The sequence below is a fragment of the Triturus cristatus genome, chromosome 12, assembly GCF_964204655.1.
Source record: "Triturus cristatus chromosome 12, aTriCri1.1, whole genome shotgun sequence".
Taxonomy (NCBI): Eukaryota; Metazoa; Chordata; class Amphibia; order Caudata; family Salamandridae; genus Triturus; species Triturus cristatus.
In genome coordinates, this window is record NC_140595.1 from 708,379,837 (window position 1) to 708,385,944 (window position 6,108).

General features: G+C 42.7%; 1 pseudogene across 1 annotated transcript in view; it reads left to right on the forward strand.

Moving 5' to 3' along the window:
* The window catches only part of LOC146780366 (hydroperoxide isomerase ALOXE3-like), an 86,554-nt pseudogene extending 81,452 nt beyond the window's left edge, over positions 1-5,102 (forward strand). The window contains exon 14 of the transcript XR_014972354.1: positions 4,461-5,102. The product of XR_014972354.1 is annotated as a hydroperoxide isomerase ALOXE3-like (transcript). The remainder of the gene's footprint in view (positions 1-4,460) is intronic.
* The last annotated feature ends 1,006 nt before the right edge of the window (positions 5,103-6,108 follow it).

Genomic DNA, 6,108 nt, shown 5'->3' on the forward strand with positions numbered 1-6,108 from the left:
TTGTGATGTCCTTCAATGGTTGGGTCTTCACGTAAACAGCTAGTCAACCTCCACTCCAGGCTCTACAGTACTTCGGGGCTTCCCTTAACACCATCCAGGCAAGAGTATGTACATTAGAGGGGAAACTGTGGTCTATTGTCTGAAGGGGTCACTCTCATGAAAGCCTCTGATCATAATTTGAGGTCCGTGTCCTCTCGCCTTGGCTCCATGACCTCCTGTTTCTTCCTCACTCCAAATGCACGCTTTCCCATGCTCCTTATTAAGGAGCATCTAGGATCAGTGGGACCAGTTAAAAGGCAACTGGGAAGACCAGATCGTTCTCTAACCTCATGCAAAGCAATCTCTAAAATGGTTCTCCGATCAAACAGCGTCATGAGATGCCTTTTCACCACCAGGTTCCCTTTCAGACCATAGTGACAGACGAATTAGTGCTTGGCCGGGGATCCCATGTGGATTATCTCAATGTGTGGCACATGGTGTCGGATGACCTATCTATCTCCTCGAGCTCCAGGCAGTCCACCGGGTGCTAAAATCTTTTAGTTCATAATTCAAGAGCCAGTCCCTGCTTGTTCAAATGGACAATACAACCGCCAAGTTCTACCTCCACAAGCCGGGGAACAAGGTCCAGACCCTTTTCCCACAAAGCCCAGGTAATTTGGAAATGGCTCATAACCAGGAAGCTGCAGAACACGGCAACTCTCCTCCCAGGTGTACAAAATGTTCAGGCAGACTCCCTCAGCTGAGTTCGGCAAGCAAACCACCAGTGTGAAATTAACAATAATTTTGAGCAAGATATCTTTAAGCTTCAAGCACATCGACTTGTTCGCCACCGCATGAAGCAAAAAAAGCCAATAATCTGCCTCCAGATACTGCCTCCAGATACTTCCAACCATGGGCTCTGGGAAATGCACTATGGATCTACTGGTCCGGCAAATTTCTCTAAACCTTTACACCAATCCCACTGAAAGTCAGTCCTCAAACTGTCCTGTTCAAAAGCTGGAATCATGTTCATAGAGCCATAGTGGACACATCAGTGGTGGTTCAGACTCCCTTCAATGGTCAGAGCGTACACATCTCAAACTGCCATGCAGACCAGACCTGCTAACTAAGGTATGAGGCCACATGGTTCACCTCAATCTCTCCTTGAATTTGGCAGCCTGGCTCCTAACCTAGTGCAGTATGGTCACTTAACCTTACCACAAGACTACATGGACATCCTCAGGCAGGCTTAACAGCCATCAACCCATTCATCATATGCCTTCAAGTGGAATAGATTTAGCATTTGGTGTTCTTACAAGAACGTAGGCCCTTCAAGTTGCCAGGAAGATGTAGTTCTTCCTTACCTTCATTTGTCAAAATAAGGGTTTCAATTCTCTTAAGGTTCACTTTGAAGCCCTTACTGCCTGCAGAAAGTGTATTTAACAAATCTTCTATAAACCGTCCTTCATCACATGGATTTTGAAAGGTTAAAGGTGGTTTTCTCTCCTTCCTGGGTGCTTAACAATCCTTTCACAACTCTGGATCTTTTTGAACCCATTCATAAGTCTTCCATCGAGTATCATGAAAAGCTGCTTTCCTAGTAGCAATACCATCAGCTCGTAGGGTTGGCAAACTCTAGGACTGGTCTGCTTCCGCCTTTGCGTAGGTACTTTTTTCTTTCTGTTCAACTGCCTCTATTTAGCTGTTATATGGCCGTTCGGGTCATTGTCGACATTGCTAAATTAGCATCCACTCTGCTGCCATGATGCTACTTTCGCATAATGTTACTACATGACTTTATTTTGCAAGACTCTGTACCCTTCACATGAGAACCGTCTTCGTTCTTTGCTTGTTCCTGGAGTTTAGTCTGAACATTGTGTGCAAGGTCGATAAACCTTTCCTCTTGTGGTTCTGGTCAGTCTCTAGCAACTAGACAAAACATGCTAACACAGCTGCTATTGCTGGAAACTTGTGCTTTGATATTTTGGGGATGCATGTTTTAACAGGCACTTTGAGAGAGACCTTTACAGGGAGAGGAGCTATGCTGTTCCTAGGGGGGAACAACCTTTACAACGCAACTTTTACAACGCACTACCTTTACAACGCATAATCCTTTACAACGCATGACACTACAACGCATTTTTAAAAACTACCTTTACAACGCATTCCATTACAACGCATACTACCATTACAACGCATAATATTACACTACACTATCCAACACTTACCCTACTGTTGCACCCCCTGGAGTTAGAATAGTAATTTTTACCCCTATACTATCCAACACTTACCCTACTGTTGCACCCCCTGGAGTTAGAATAGTAATTTTAACCCCTATACTATCCAACACTTACCCTACTGTTGCACCCCCTGGAGTTAGAAAAGTAATTTTAACCCCTATACTATCTAATACTTACCTTAAATGCAATTTAATATTATGCGTTGTAATGGTATGCGTTGTAAAGGTAGTATGCGTTGTAATGGAAATGCGTTGTAAAGGTATTTTTTAAAAATGCGTTGTAGTGTCATGCGTTGTAATGTAATGCGTTGTAATGGATTATGCGTTGTAAAAAATGCGTTGTAAGTGCATGCGTTGTAAAAGTGTGCGTTGTAACGTCATACATCCGTTCCTAGGATGTAAAAATACAATCCAGGCACTAAGGTATGGGGTCTTCTGAAAGCCCAGAAATCTTCTTTTATATAATAAAACTTTTTCTAACCAAGGGGCGGGTGGTTGGGCCTTATGGTTCTTTATCCACTGCCTGTATACGATAGCAATGTTGCAATTCCATAGATTATAAAGAAGGTTAACTGTTTTAGGCGTGTGCCTGTTGCTGCTGGTCATGGCTCGTATACTGAATTATAGAGCACTAGAGTTAAAATAAACATTTTGAACTATTGCAGTGACTGTCAAGTCTTATTGTGAACAGGTACATGTGAGCGAGCAAAAGGGTGCTTCCTGCTACCACACTTCGAGAGGTGGGAGTGTTGTGGGTTGTCTAATCATTTGTAGCTTCCTGATTATGTAGGAAAGCGAATGAGACGCTATAGCTAGTGGGTTCTGGGATTTTGGATACTGAGGCGGTAGAGCTCATCCTCTCTACACACTGGTCCAGTTTTCCTGCACATAGTTCTATGTATGTGCAGAATCCCTGCAACACTGTTTTGAAAGAAAACGACCAGTAGAGGTCAGTAGAATACCAGAATTGCTTTCTGCTTATTCAACTGCCTCAAATTTTCTGTCTTGATAGAAAGTGACCAGTAGAGGGCTGTAAAATACCAGGATCACTTTAGCATTTCCTAGATTCCAGGCCATAGAAACTTGTATTCAAAGGGCACACGTAGACCATATTGTTTCAAATCTTGTATTTTCAGTGATAGACCCACCCAAGGGGCTGAATTTATATTCAAAACAGAGCTTTGGCCAATACAGTTTCTTGTTGATCAACAGTATTTCTCTCCATGTGTTTCCATACCTGGCATGTTAAGCAATACGGTGCTTAATTTCCCCTCCAAGTTAAAGAACAGATATTTCAGCACCCAGGCTAATGTCTTTCATAGCTAAATACATCGATCCCAAAGGTGAGACCGATTGGATTGCAAATGCTTGTTTTCACTGGCCTTGGTCAGGATGGGCTTGCTGGTCCATTCAAATGATGGACTATCGATGGAGATCTACTTAAGAGGTTAGGATTTCTTACCTGTAATCCCAGTTTTCTCTTTTCGGAGAATCTCCATTTAAGTCATAAGCAACCCTTGCGGATCTAAAGTGGACCGAACAGGAAATTATTGGACTTGCCTATTACTGACATCTCTTCAAAAGGAACGGCAGCACTGCCACCTGCTGGACTTGATGGGACGCTGGTGGTCTCTGGTTCCTTCAAGGTGCAGACACTGTTTTGAAATCCTTTAATAGAAGCCTTGGGGGCTACACTGTCCTGCTATCCTTACCCTTTTGTTTTTAGAAATGGTATCTGGCAGCGAATGAGGAAGTCCAGATGTCTTAGTCGATTCCACTCGATACAGGGATATTGGTGCAGTAGTGGAGCAAAAGTAAAGATTCCCAGCTTTGGGGGGAGTTGAGGAAGAGACTCGAGCGCTGTCCAACTTCTGATCGTAGAGAAGCGGTCACTCCTAGGAAGATTGTGTGAAAGGATAATATTTGCATAATCAGTGTAAAGGCAACATGAGCAGCTACAGGAGATGTAGCAAAGAGCTTGTGTATAGGGAGAATCGCACTGAGCTGAGACACCCAGATTTTTTTATTTAGCAATCAGTGTGTCTCTTGGAGTGAGCTCAAAGATGAGTACCACTGAACAGCACAAGGAGCTGAGGGAGGCAAGTAAAGCGGATGCCATGTTTAGGCTATTCTACACTAACCCTATAATTTAAAACAAGGAACATGGGTGAATGCTTGGCATGTTGCTGCCCTAATCTAATTTATGACATCAAGTTTTTTTTTTCTTTTTTTTTTCTTTCAGAGGCCTTTAGGCACATTCCCTGATGAACACTTTACAGAGGAGGAACCCAAACGATGCATCAAAGCTTTCCAGGAACGCCTGTCCCAGATATCTGCAGAAATTGAAAGCCGAAATGCATCCCTGCCTCTAAAGTACAACTACCTGAACCCCAAAGTGATTGAGAACAGTGTGTCCATATAACTGCTACTAACCAACCAGCAAGAACATCCCATGCTCCTCCCTAGTGAGTGAATTGCAGCTCTTGGCCCACATCACACACTGGTCTAGATTCTGACAGTTAAGGATTGGCATCACTGGGCGATGGCCGGGGGTCACTTCAAGGGCTCCAGTGTTGGAGGTGCTAAAAACAGCAACAAACTGTTTTTGGAATCGGTCCAGTGCAAAGAGAAAAGCATTTACAGATAGCAAGGCATTTTATTTACCAACTGGATCTAATTGACATCTGGCATCTTCCAGACATCTGTCTGAGAAGAACCTAACAGAAGAAGAAACCAAGATGTTCCTGTTTTCCCTCAATATTATCTTAAACTTACTGATTGAGAGAAAATTATGTATGTAATTGATGCATACTTTGTGTATGCAAATGAAGGCACTTTGATTAGCTGTTTGTAACTTGTTTATTAAAAACATTTGCAAATTAGACCTGATCGTAAAATGACCTTTTCTTTGAACTGTTTAGAAATGTGTATGTTACAATTAAGAATGATGCACAGGCAAGTCTTGTAGAAAAGGTTGTAGATTTATGCTGGATTACAGGATGATAATGTACTTGCCTTTGCTGGTGTAGACCATTGATGGATGTTTTAGGTCTGTAATAATTGAAGCGGTGAGGGACTGAAGGACAAAGGCTAGATTCTGGTGGTTGTAAGTAACACCTTTCCAGGCGTGCTGTCCGGAACTGTCAGGGACTTGGGCAATTACCGGTGTCTTGGTAGAAAATGTAAGCAGCAAGATGAGCACAACTGTGCCCAGGATCACACAGAAGTCAGGAGAAATAGGATCCAAAGGGGAAGCCTGCACAAAGGTACAAGATGGCTAGAACTCTGAAAGGATAGGCACTCTAGGGGCTGTAGCATTTAGAAAAACTACACCCAGAACTGACGTGCAAGACCGATCTCTCTCTCTATATATATATATATATATATATATATATATATATATATACACAACATAAACCATAAAGGGAATCTGGAGTAAGGCACTTGGGAGCTCCACACGGTAAGACAGAAGCTCAGTAAGTTCCTCACCCACAATTGCTGTTACAGACCCTGATTGCAAATAACCACATACAAGATGTGCATTCAAAGGCAGGGTCTGTTGAGCTGATAACTATGGTGATGTTATAAATGTAACTGAAACAATACAGTGAACAAACAGCCCTTAAGTTGTCAGCTGGGCCCATGGATCCTGCTGATCAAAAAACATGTAAGGAAGTAACAGCAAGGAGGTAGAACAAAATACAAGCACAATAGACCAGAGCTAGCAAGGAGTGCTTCACAAGAAAGGAATAAAATCACAGGCCACGCTTGGCAGAAAGCAAGTATCAAACATACAAGGTAAAAGAAGCAAAATGCAGGAATAGAAAGACAGTAAACTAGGAACTGGAACCAAGGAAATGGGAAGAAAAGCGGGGACTGGAAAAGAATAT